This window comes from Dendrobates tinctorius, unplaced genomic scaffold, assembly GCF_039654945.1.
Source record: "Dendrobates tinctorius isolate UK_male_01 unplaced genomic scaffold, ASM3965494v1 ptg000140l, whole genome shotgun sequence".
Classification (NCBI taxonomy): domain Eukaryota; kingdom Metazoa; phylum Chordata; class Amphibia; order Anura; family Dendrobatidae; genus Dendrobates; species Dendrobates tinctorius.
Window position 1 is genome coordinate 20,140,061 of NW_027361808.1, and position 13,613 is coordinate 20,153,673.

Consider the following 13,613-nt stretch of genomic DNA (forward strand, 5'->3'; position numbering starts at 1 on the left):
TAACCCCTGTGACGCCCACCAAAGCAAGCCAATCACTTGCATGCCCTTCTGAAAGATGGTGGTGACCCCTGCCTATGTCATCACGTTGCCCACAGTGTCCGTGGATCCTGATTGGCTGAAAAAGAGCGCAAAACAAACTTTTGAAACGCGACTTTGGCGCGTAAGTCGCCGACCTCGTGGCCGACCTCATCCTAGGGTCGGGTTTCGTTTCATGAAACCCGACTTTGCCAAAAGTCGGCGACTTTTGAAAATTTTCAACCCGTTTCGTTCAACTCTAGTGATCACCAGTGACATTATACAAAGGATCCTTGTATGTAGTGGAAGTGTACAGGTAGCACACTGATTCACCAGTGACGCCTCTAGTTGAAGTCCTTCATCTTCTCTTTTCCTCATTCAATGCAGACTGTAATCACTTCTTCCAGTGACGACTCATCTTTGCAGAAAATAAGTTATCTGCAGCACCACTTCCAGAGCACATTTCACATTTTTTCACCAACTTCTGCACTGTTCAGATGAAGAAAAAAGCAATATAGTGCCGCCCTGCACAGTAACAGAACCCCACCTCAAATCATCATTTGCTCTCCCCCACCTTCGATTAATTATCATTTGTTCTTTTCCACATCTCACCCTTAAGTCATCACTATTTGCTGTTCCCCACCCCCCAGTCTCAATTAACCCCTTCCTTACATTGGACGTACAGTACTATTCCGTCCATGTGACCTGGGACTTAAATCCCATGGACGGAATAGTACGTCACACGCGATCAGCTGAGCTCACAGGGGGAGTGCAGCTGATCGCAGCCGGGTGTCATCTGATTATCACAGCTGACACCCGACACTATGTGCCAGGAACAGTCACGGAATGCCCCCAGCACATTAACCCCTGGCACACTGCGATCAAATATAGGGAAGAATCGTGTAGGGAGGGGGCTCCCTACGTGCCTCCCTGAGCCCCTCAGAATAATGCGCTGTGCTCGCATTGTTCCGGGGGCCTCCTTCCTGCAGGCCCCTGGATCCAATATGGCCACAGGGGCCTTCGGGGTCCTGCAGGGAGGCGGCTTTGTCAGTGCCTGCTGAGAGCAGGTGCTGAGAAAGCCTCCTGCAGTGCCTGTCAGATCGCTGATCTGACACAGTGCACTGCAAAGTGTCAGATCAGCGATCTGACACAATATAATAAGGTCCTCCCCTGGGACAAAGTAATAAAGTGAAAAAAAAAACAAGTGTAAAAAATATTTTTTTAAAAATTCCTAAATAAAAAAAAAATATTCCCTAATAAATTCTTTTTTTTTTGTAAATAAAGAAAACCAAAACATTAAAAGTCCACATATTTAGTATCGCCGTGTCCGCAAGACCCGCCCTATAAAACTAGACCCACTAGTTAACCCCTTTAGTGAACCCCTTAAAAAAGGCAAAAAACAATGCTTTATCATCTTACCGACGATCAAAAAGTGCAATAACACGCAATCAAAAAGACGAATATAAATAATCATGGTACCGCTGAAAACATCATCTTGTCCCACAAAAAATGAGCCACCATGCAGCGTCATCAGCAAAAAAAATTAAAAAGTTATAGCTCGCAGAATAAAGCGATGCAAAAATAATTATTTTTTATATAAAATTGTTTTTATTTTATAAAAGCGCCAAAACATAAAAAAAATATAAATGAGGTATCGCTGTAATCGTATTGACCCGAAGACTAAAATAGCTTTATCAATATTACCACACATGGAACGGTGTAAACGCCCCCCCAAAAGGAATTCTTGAAATGCTGGTTTTTGTTCATTCTGCCTCCCAAAAATGGAATAAAAAGTGATCAAAAAATGTCACGTGCCCGAAAATGGTACCAATAAAAACATCAACTTGTCCTGCAAAAAATAAGACCTCACATGACTCTGTGGGTCAAAATATGGAAAAATTATAGCTCTCAAAATGTGGTGATGCAAAAACTATTTTTACAATAAAAAGCGTCTTTTAGCGTGTGACAGCTGTCAAACATAAAAACCCGCTATAAATAGTAAATAAACCCCCCTTTATCACCCCCTTAGTTAGGTAAAAATAATATTAAAAAAATGTATTTATTTTCATTTTCCCATTAGGGTTAGGGTTAGGGTTAGGGCTAGGGTTAGGGGTGTGTTAGGGCTAGGGTTTAGGGTTAGGGCTAGGGTTGGTATTAGGTCTAGGGGTGTGTTAGGGTTAGGGCTAGGGTTAGGGGTGTGTTGTGGCTAGGGCTAGAGCTAGGGTTAGGGCTAGGGTTAGGGGTGTGTTAGGGTTAGGGTTGGGATTAGGGTTAGGGGTGCGTTAGGGTTAGGGCTAGGGCTAGAGTTAGGGGTGTATTGGGGTTAGGGTTGGAGTTAGAATTGGGGGGTTTCCACTGTTTGGGCACATCAGGGGCTCTCCAAACACGACATGGCGTCTGATCTCAATTCCAGCCAATTCTGCGTTGAAAAAGTCAAACGCTGCTCCTTCCTTTCCAAGCTCTGCTATGTGCCCAAACAGTGGTTTACCCCCACATGTGGGGTATCAGCCTACTCAGGACAAATTGCACGACATCTTTTGGGGTCCAATTTCTCCAGATACCATTGGGAAATAAAAAAATGATGGCAAAAATATCATTTTTGTGTAAAAAAATATGATTTTTTTATTTTTATGGCTCTATGCTATAAACTTCTGTGAAGCACTTGAGGGTTTAAAGTGCTCACCACACATCTAGATAAGTTATTTGGGGGGGTCTAGTTTCCAAAATGGGGTCACTTGTTGGGGGGTTTCCACAGTTTAGGCACATCAAAGGCTCCCCAAACGCAACATGACACCTGGAGACCATTCCATCAAAGTCTGCATTCCAAAACGTCACTACTTCCCTTCCGAGCCCCAATGTATGCCCATTCAGTAGTTTTCTCTCATATATGGGTTATCAGCGTACTCAGCACAAATTGGAGAACAACTTTTGTGGTCCAATTTCTCCTGTTACGCTTGGGAAAATAAAAAAATTGGGGACTAAAAGATCATGTTTGTGGAAAAAATGATCTTTCTAATTTCACGCCCGGGCTGCACTTCTGTGATGCACTTGGGGGTACAAAGTGCTCACCACACATCTAGATAAGTTCCTTGGGGGGGTCTAGATTCCAAAATGGGGTCACTTGTGGGGGGTTTCGACTGTTCAGGCACATCAGGGGCTCTCCAAACGCGACATGGCGTCCAATCTCAATTCCAGCCAATTTTGCATTGAAAAAGTCAAATGTCGCTCCTTCCCTTCTGAGCTCTGCCATGCGCCCAAACAGTGGTTTACCCCCACATATGGGGTATCAGCATACTCAGGGCAAATTGCACAATAACTTTTGGAGTCCTGTTTCCCTTGGGAAAATAAATATTAAGGGTGAAAAGATCATTTTTGTGGAAAAAATATGATTTTTTAATCTTACAGTTGTACATTATAAACTTATGTGAAACCCTTGGGGGTTCAAAGTTCTCACCACACATCTAGATAATTTCCGTGGGGGGTCTAGTTTCCAAAATGGTGTCATTTGTGGGGGGTTTCCACTGTTTAGGCACATCAGGGGCTCTCCAAATGCGATATGGCATCAAGCCAATTCTGTGTTGAAAAAGTCAAACGGCACTCATTCCCTTCTGAGCTCTGTCATGCACCCAAACAGTGCTTTACCCCCACATATGGGGTATCAGCGTACTCAGGACAAATCACACAATAACTTTGGGGGTCCTGTTTCCCTTGGGAAAATGAAAATTGGGGGTGAAAAGATCATTTCTGTGGAAAAAATATGATTTTTTAATTTTACGGATGTACGTTATAAACCCCTGTGAAGCCCTTGGGGGTTAAAAGATCTCACCATACATCTAGATAAGTTGCTTGGGGGTATAGTTTCCAAAATGGGGTCACTTGTGGGGGGTTTCCACTGTTTAGGCACATCAGGAGCTCTCCAAACGCGACATGTCGTCCAATCTCAATTCCAGCCAATTTTGCTTTGAAAAAGTCAAATGGTGCTCCTTCCCTTCCAAGCTCTGCCATGCACCAAAATAGTGGTTCCCCCCACATATCAGGTATCAGCGTACTCAGGGCAAATTGCACAATAAGGTTTGCAGTCCAATTTCTTCTGTTACCCTTAGTAAAATAAAAAAAATTGTATCTGAAGTAATTTTTTTTGTGAAAAAGTTAAATGTTCATTTTTTTTAAACATTCAAAAAATTCCTGTGAAGCACCTGAAAGGTTAATAAATGTCTTGAGCACGATGAGGGGTACAGTTTTTAGAATGGTGTCACTTTTGGGTATTTTCTATCATATAAACCCCTCAAAGTGACTTCAATTGTGATGTGGTCCCTAAAAAAATGGTGCTGTAAAAATGAGAAAAAGCGGGTCAACTTTTAACCCTTATAATTTCCTAACAAAAAAAAATTTTGGTTCCAAAATTGTGCTGATGTAAAGTAAACATGTCGGAAATATTACTGTAAAGATAATGTAAAAATATGACGTAAGATTCTCCTGATTATCACATTGCAGAATCTTCTATTCGCATACTGAACTATGCTATGTCAGTGTTGGGGCTTGACCCCCCTTCCTTTCCTTAGCTTGTCACACATTGCAGCTCAGTCTGCCTGACTTTAATGTGAAGCCCCAGTGTGAGCTCCTTCCCCCTTCCCCCTCAGCACACACACAACCAGTGTAGCTGGAATTACTAGTCACTGGCTTCCATCCTCACCGCAGGGGGCTTCTTTGTTAAAACATGTGAATAGACAATAATGAGGATCAAATCAACTGGTCATAGAATGCCGCTAGATTGTGATAGAAAAATAAAAACTACATATCCAGGACATGGGCCGACTAAGCGTCCTGGCACATGTTTTTCACGGTTCCAGAGCCAACAGAATCAGAGAAATATATTACTCCTGAACGGTGTGGAATAACTAGTTCCAGATTGGTATTGAATTATTTCCTGCAACAGGCTGGAAAAGATGATACTATGTGCGTTTCTACACGAGGTACCCTCTATGAGTTATTGTTATGATAAGCTTTTCAGTCAGATTGCAAATGTAAGAGCAGGAGGAGGACTGTCACCAGACAGCCCCTTTGGTGATGTCACAAGCCCAGACTTATAAGTCTGCAACTGAGCCCCCCCTAGTTAGTTGCTGCTTGCGAGCTGTGCCACAAGACCTCATCCATGAACTATGATATCTGGCTCCACCCTCAGCATGGTTCTGCCTGAAATGATCTAAGCAATATGCAAGTTATCTCTGCTTTTAAATCCCTTTTATTTGCAATCATATTGTACATACTTTTATTGTCTCATATCGTAAAACCTTTTTATCTTCTGTAAACACTGCCCATCTTTTGGGAATAAACTATAAAATTTATTAGTTCTGCCTCTTTGTTCTGTGACGAATTCATGTGCCTGTAAGCTAATTACGCTACTGATTTGGGTTGGCTTCGAACCCCTCTATTAATTTTAAATATTAATACGAGGAATCTGAAGCTGGTGGCAGCGAAGTGTGTTCTGGTTAGGCGGGTAGCGCTGGCAGTGACTGAGCGGGTTTTATAACTGATTGTGTGGCTGCGTCCAACGCATTTATAACTCCCTCACTGCAAGCGGGCCTCACAGCCATTGCACAAGTCCGGCGACCAATTATCCTAGTAGTTCCCTGACTGACCTGAGGGTAAGGGGGCGACGGAGAGCTGTGAGTTTCAGAGTTCCAACTGAAAAGTGGGATATCCATAAATCCTGACAACTTGTAACATATTGTGGCAGTGGTGGGTTAACTAAAATAAACGCCCCTGCGGTAAATTGTTAGTGCAAGACTAGCTTGCTGTTTTTTATCACATGGTGCCAGTGGTGGGATAACTAAGATAAGCCCTCTTGTGCCTGTGATAGCCGTGTGCGGCCAAAGGTCACATCCTTGATTGTGACATACTGGTGTCAGTGGTGGGATCGTGACAGTTACTTATTACATTTTTGTGCCATATCTCTGTGATTTAAGGGCATAAAAATTCAAATTTGGAAAATTGCGAAATTTTCGCCCAATTTCTGTTTTGTTTTTTTCCCACAAAAAAACGCAAGTTATATGAATGAAATTTTACCACTAACATGAAGTACAATATCTCATGAGAAAACAATGTCAGAATCACTGGGATCCATGGAAGCGTTCCAGAGTTATTACCTCATAAAGGGACGGTGGTCAGAATTGTAAAAATTAGCCTGGTCAACAACATGCAAACAACCCTTGGGAGTAAAGGGGTTAATAATCATTTGCTGTACCTCACCCCTCAGTCTCAATTCATAATCATTTGCTGTACCTCATCCCCAGTCTCAATTCATCATTATTTTCTTCACATCATCTCCCAGTCTGAATTCATTATCATTTGCTGTGCCCCATCCCCCAGTCTCAATTCATCATTATTTGCTGTACCCCATCCACCAGTCTCAATTCATAATTATTTGCTGTAGCCCATCCCCCAGTCTCAATTCATAATCATTTGCTGCTTCCCATCCCCCAGTCTCAATTTATCATTATTTGCTTTACCCCATCCCAAACCCGGAATTGGTACTTTCGGCAGTGTGGACAGGTGCCAAATCCTGCTGGAGAACGAAATTTCAATCTCCAAAAAGCTTGTTGGCAGAGGGAAGCATTAAAGGGAATATGTCACCCCATTTTAGCACTATTAGCTGCGGCCACAGCCATGAGGGGCTTATCTACAGTATTCTGTAATGCTGTAGATAAGCCACCGATGAAACCTGAAAGATAAGATGGGGACCATTATACACAGAACATCATATATGGGGACTATCATACACTGGATCATCATTTATGGGGCCCATTACACACTGGAGCATCATATATGTGGCCCACTATACACTGGAGCATCATATATGGGGCTCATTATACACTGGAGCATGATATATGGGGCCCATCATACACTGGGGCATCATATATGGGGCCCATCATACACTGGAGCATCATATGAGGCCCACTATACATTGTATGGAGAAATATATGGGACTCATTATACTATATGGAGCAATTTTTGGGGTTCATTATACTCTATGGGGCCCATCCTATACTGTGTGGCATATTATATGGGGCCTATTATATATTATATGGGGCTCATTATTCTTTATGGATCATTATATAGGGCCCATTATACAGTTTGGAGCAATATATGGGGTTCATTATACTGTATGGAGCATTATATGGGGTCCATTATTCTGTATGTAGCAATATATGTGGCCATTATTCTGTATGTAGCATTATATTAAGCTGTTGTGAGTTCATTTTCCCCTTCAACTTTGATGTCTGATGAACTCCCTCTGCTGGTGAAGAGAGGTAGTGAAATTGATTGGGATGGGAAGAACCTGTTATCTGAACAGGCGGAGTGTGATTGGACATCTGGAATTTCTGAGTGGATATAAGGCAGCCGACGCCCTGCAGGGTTTGCTGGTGATCCTTTCTGCTCTGAGCTCTGGCATCCAGTTTTAGTTCCTGTCTACTAAAAGCTAAGTTTTTGCCCTGCTATTATTCCATGAGATTTTGTCTGGTTTCCTTAGTGTTTGTATTCAGCCAGTCCTGGTTGGGACTGGCTGAATTCCATTTTTGTCTCTGATCAGTTGATCTCTTTGCTCTGTTTTCAGAATATACCTGAGTGCTGATATAGTGATTTTGAAGTCTAGCGACTTCAGGGCCTTTTTTCCTATCAGACGGTTGGGACATTTTTGTAGGGTTTTTTGCGGATTGCAGCCAGCATCTTTTCTGTCCTGTCCTATCTAGTTAGTTGGGCCCCATCGTTTGCTCAGCCTGTCTTTCTGTCTGTGTTTGTGTTTTCATCTGTTTTTCACCGACAATACATGTTGGGGGCTGTCTATTGCTTTGGGGTCTGCTCTGGGGCAGTTTAGATTTCCCCTTTCTTTCTTTAGGCTCATGTAGTTCTCCGGCTGTGACGAGGGGTCTAGGGCACCGTAGGAACCCCCCACGGCTACTGTTAGTTGTGGTGAATAGGATGCCTCTACCTTGTGCCAGTCATTACACTGGCTACCCATCCACTCCAGAATTCAGTACAAACTTATTGCCCTCACCCACAAAACCCTTCATAGCTCAGCACCACCCTACATTTCCTCCCTTGTTTCAGTATACCACCCTACTCGCACCCTCCGTTCTGCTGATGACCTGAGGTTAGCATCCTCAATAGTCAGAACCTCCCACTCCCGTCTCCAAGACTTTACACGTGCTGCGCCAATTCTTTGGAATGCACTTCCCAGGTCAATACGATTAGTCCCCAATCCCCACAATTTTAAGCGTGCCCTGAAAACTCATTTATTCAGACTGGCCTATCGCCTCAACACATTAACCTAATCTATCCCTGTGTGGCACAGCCAAAAGTTTTACCATAACCAGGTTCCCCGCATCATGTTCCCACATGCTTTATGCATCCATCAGCCCTCTGTTTCTGTACTGTTACACACTTAACATTATGGCTGATCCAAACAATCAGGGCAACTGTTACCACCCACCTTTCGTGTCTCCCTTTTTCCCTCATAGACTGTAAGCTTGCGAGCAGGGCCCTCATTCCTCTTGGTATCTGTTATGATCTATGTGATTATTGTTATGCTGTAATGTCTATTGTCTGTACAAATCCCCTCTGAAATGTAAAGTGTTGCGGAATATGTCGGCGCTATAGAAATAAAATTTATTATTATTATTAATAGGATCAGGGGTCTGCAATCCGATAGCTACCAACCTCTCCGGTTTTCTGGACTTAGCTTGTATTTTTGTTTTCTCCTCCTTCGGTGACTCATTCATAACATTGAGCCCATTATTCTTTATGGAGCAATGTATGTAGTTCATGATACTGTAAGAGCATTATATGGGGCTCATTATACTGTATGGAGCACTATGTGGTGCCCATAATACTGTATGGAGCAATATATAGGGCTCATCATTCTGTATGGAGCAATATATGGGGCTCATTATTTTGTTTGGAGCAATATATGGGGCTCATTATTCTGTATGGAGCAATATATGGGGCTCATTATTCTGTATGGTGCAATATATAGGGCTCATCATTCTGTATGGAGCAATATATGGGGATCATTATTCTGTATGGAGCAATATATGGGGCTCATTATTCTGTATGGAGCAATATATGGGACGCATTATTCTGTATGGAGCAATATATGGGACTCGTTATTCTGTATGGAGCAATATATGGGGTTCATTATTCTGTCTGGAGCACTATGTGGTGCCCATAATACTGTATTGAGCAATATATGGGGCTCATTATTCTGTATGGAGCAATATATGGGGCTCATTATTCTGTATGGAGCAATATATGGGGCTCATAATACTGTATGGAGCAATATGTGGTACCAATAATACTGTACGGAGCAATATATGGGGCTTATTTTTCTCTATGGAGCACTATATGGTGCCCATAATACTGTATGGAGCAATATATGGGGTTCATTATTCTGTATCTATATGGGCTCATTATTCTGTATGGAGCTCTGTGTGGTGCTCATAATACTGTAAGGAGGACTATACGGTCTGGTCTAAAATGATAAGTCTGCAGTCACTCTATGACCTGTGTGCTGTGAGGATTCACCGGTTTCTGACTTATTGTAGAATTTACAATAGATATACAGTGGGGAAAAAAAGTATTTAGTCAGTCAGCAATAGTGCAAGTTCCACCGCTTAAAAAGATGAGAGGCGTCTGTAATTTACATCATAGGTAGACCTCAACTATGGGAGACAAACTGAGAAAAAAAAATCCAGAAAATCACATTGTCTGTTTTTTTTTCATTTTATTTGCATATTATGGTGGAAAATAAGTATTTGGTCAGAAACAAGCAATCAAGATTTCTGGCTCTCACAGACCTGTAACTTCTTCTTTAAGAGTCTCCTCTTTCCTCCACTCATTACCTGTAGTAATGGCACCTGTTTAAACTTGTTATCAGTATAAAAAGACACCTGTGCACACCCTCAAACAGTCTGACTCCAAACTCCACTATGGTGAAGACCAAAGAGCTGTCAAAGGACACCAGAAACAAAATTGTAGCCCTGCACCAGGCTGGGAAGACTGAATCTGCAATAGCCAACCAGCTTGGAGTGAAGAAATCAACTGTGGGAGCAATAATTGGAAGACATACAAGACCACTGATAATCTCCCTCGATCTGGTGCTCCACGCAAAATCCCACCCCGTGGGGTCAGAATGATCACAAGAACGGTGAGCAAAAATCCCAGAACCACGCGGGGGGACCTAGTGAATGAACTGCAGAGAGCTGGGACCAATGTAACAAGGCCTACCATAAGTAACACACTACGCCACCATGGACTCAGATCCTGCAGTGCCAGACGTGTCCCACTGCTTAAACCTGTACATGTCCGGGCCCGTCTGAAGTTTGCTAGAGAGCATTTGGATGATCAAGAGGAGTTTTGGGAGAATGTCCTATGGTCTGATGAAACCAAACTGGAACTGTTTGGTAGAAACACAACTTGTCGTGTTTGGAGGAAAAAGAATACTGAGTTGCATCCATCAAACACCATACCTACTGTAAAGCATGGTGGTGGAAACATCATGCTTTGGGGCTGTTTCTCTGCAAAGGGGCCAGGACGACTGATCCGGGTACATGAAAGAATGAATGGGGCCATGTATCGTGAGATTTTGAGTGCAAACCTCCTTCCATCAGCAAGGGCATTGAAGATGAAACGTGGCTGGGTCTTTCAACATGACAATGATCCAAAGCACACCGCCAGGGCAATGAAGGAGTGGCTTCGTAAGAAGCATTTCAAGGTCCTGGAGTGGCCTAGCCAGTCTCCAGATCTCAACCCTATAGAAAACCTTTGGAGGGAGTTGAAAGTCCGTGTTGCCAAGCGAAAAGCCAAAAACATCACTGCTCTAGAGGAGATCTGCATGGAGGAATGGGCCAACATACCAACAACAGTGTGTGGCAACCTTGTGAAGACTTACAGAAAACGTTTGACCTCTGTCATTGCCAACAAAGGATATATCACAAAGTATTGAGATGAAATTTTGTTTCTGACCAAATACTTATTTTCCACCATAATATGCAAATAAAATGAAAAAAAAACAGACAATGTGATTTTCTGGATTTTTTTTTCTCAGTTTGTCTCCCATAGTTGAGGTCTACCTATGATGTAAATTACAGATGCCTCTCATCTTTTTAAGTGGTGGAACTTGCACTATTGCTGACTGACTAAATACTTTTTTTCCCCACTGTAACTCATGTAATGTAAGAAGTAAGTGAAATCTTTGACATTGTATAGCTATATTTCTCTGCTGTATTTGTGCATCATGAATAGTGGTGTGTGTTAAAGGGGCCCACTGAGACTCTTTCGCCCGGGGCCCAGGAAAACCTGGAGCCGGCCCTGCATCTACTTTAATACATTGTATGAGTGAAATTTATGTTGCGGAGTGTCTCCATAAGATAAATTGACATGCTACATTCTGGAAAGACAATCCGCATGTCTGTCTCCATATGTCATCTGCGGGCGTCGGTGCACGCATAGTAGACATGTGAATTCTTGAAATCCCATCCACTATGCTGTAACATCTCAATGCTGCATGTTGGACGCTGCGGATGTACGCAGTGTCCAACCCGCAGCGTTTACTGACCATGAGAATGTACCCTGAAAGCTCTTTCCTTCAGCCATTTAAGCCCAGACAATGTGACTCCTCAACATCAGGACTGATCACATGACTGTGACATCACCAAGGTCCTGTCAAAACACACAGTGGTGCCGGCTCTGAAGGTGGAGATATGGGGGTACATTCTCCCACCCGCTCTATGAAAGTCACCATAAAAACCAGCCCATAACATACGATAACCCTCGCAACACTTACTGTGCTGGAGGAAATAAAACTCAGGATTTTATATCACTGTCGCCATTAGGCATAGTGAAACATTTCTCCCCTCTATTACATTACCAGTGACTGGCACATATTCCCCCTTTGCCCAAAGCCGGAGGTTTTGGCACCTTCACTGGCTAAGCAGGGGACTCTGCACAGGGCATCAGCATTCCCATGCCCCCTCCCTTGAGTGCTCCACATGGAAAGTGAAGTCCTGGAGCACCAGAAACCACCTAGTTACATGGGAATTCTTGTCTTTCTTTTCTCTCATCCATCTGAGGGGCGCATGATCTTATACTAGCCTGACCTTATGGCCTAACAGGTAGTACCTCAGGGTGTCAATCGCCCATTTGATGGCCTAGCACTCTTTCTCCACGCTGGCATAGTTCTTCTCACAAGAAGAGAGTTTCCTACTCAGGTATAGGAATCTGTGTTCGTTCTCATCTATTTCCTAGGACAGCACAGCTCCTAAACCGACTTTGGAGGTATCCGTCTGGAGCACAAACTCCTTCGCGAAGTCTGGTGCGACCAAGACTGGCTGTTGACACAGGACGAGCGTCAACTCCTGGAATGCCATCTCTGCTTCAGAGAACCATTTGACCATTGTCGACTTTGTTCCCTTGAGAAGATCAGTCAGGGGGGTGACTCAGGGCAAAATTTGGGATAAATCGACGATAAGATCCCCCAATTTCCAGAAACGCCCAAACCTGCTTCTTGGAGAACGGCTGCGGCCACTTTTGGATTGCCTCCACTTTGTCTACTTGCAGCTTTATCTTGCCCCTTCCGACAATGTAGCCCAAGTGCCACGTGGACCTGTCCTGTGTGACGCGACCAGCAGGCCAGTAACTAAAACAAGACAAGGGGTAGGGAAACAGTTACAACGGTGGGCCCTGCGATAAGGAAAGGGGACGTGGAGACCTCCTGCACTCCCCTGAGTCAGTGTCCCTAACGCTCCTAATGTTCCCTATGCGGGTTCCGCACCGGGCGCCGATCAGGAACCTGTCGCCCTAGCACACCCTACACCTATCCCTTGATAGGGAGCTGGGTGGCGCAGGCACTGGCCCCACCGCTGTACTAATACACACTAAGGAAAAACACAAACAGGGAAACACCACTTAGCTTTACTTTGTTGCACTTGCTCCAGGCAACAGAGTCCACCACCAGCATGCAGCTCTCCTTCTGAATCGCTGCCACCAAGCTCTGTCAGAGCTGCTCTCCAGCTCCTTCCTCCACCAAGGATGGTTGAAATGAACACTATCACCAACACTGATTGCAACATCTGTGACTCTTTTATAGCAGAGCCAGCAATCACACCTGCATTATAATCATGTGCACTTAACTAATGAAACTAGAGTGCAATGACGCTCACCACCACCGGGGGCAAACTTAGAACAAACGACACCACAGTGCAATAATCCTAATGGCCACCGGGGTCAAAAATCAAACTTAAGCATAGCTTAAGGAAAAAAAAAAGGTTACCTGTGCTTTTATCAGTCCTGATCCAGAATGGATCATGACAGTACCCTCCCCTTAATGAGGGGCCTCTGGACCCTCAAGACCGCTCCCCATCAGGGAACCTCCTACAGCGGGGACGCACAGACCCAGAGTTCACCCCAGCAACTACCTGCATGTCAGGTTGATTAGAAACGAGCCTGTTGGTTTTGGCAATGTATGTTCTGGAGGCAACACACATCTCCGAAGCGCTGACCTGGGGAACGGGTTGTGTATGTGTATGTTTGATATGAGCTGG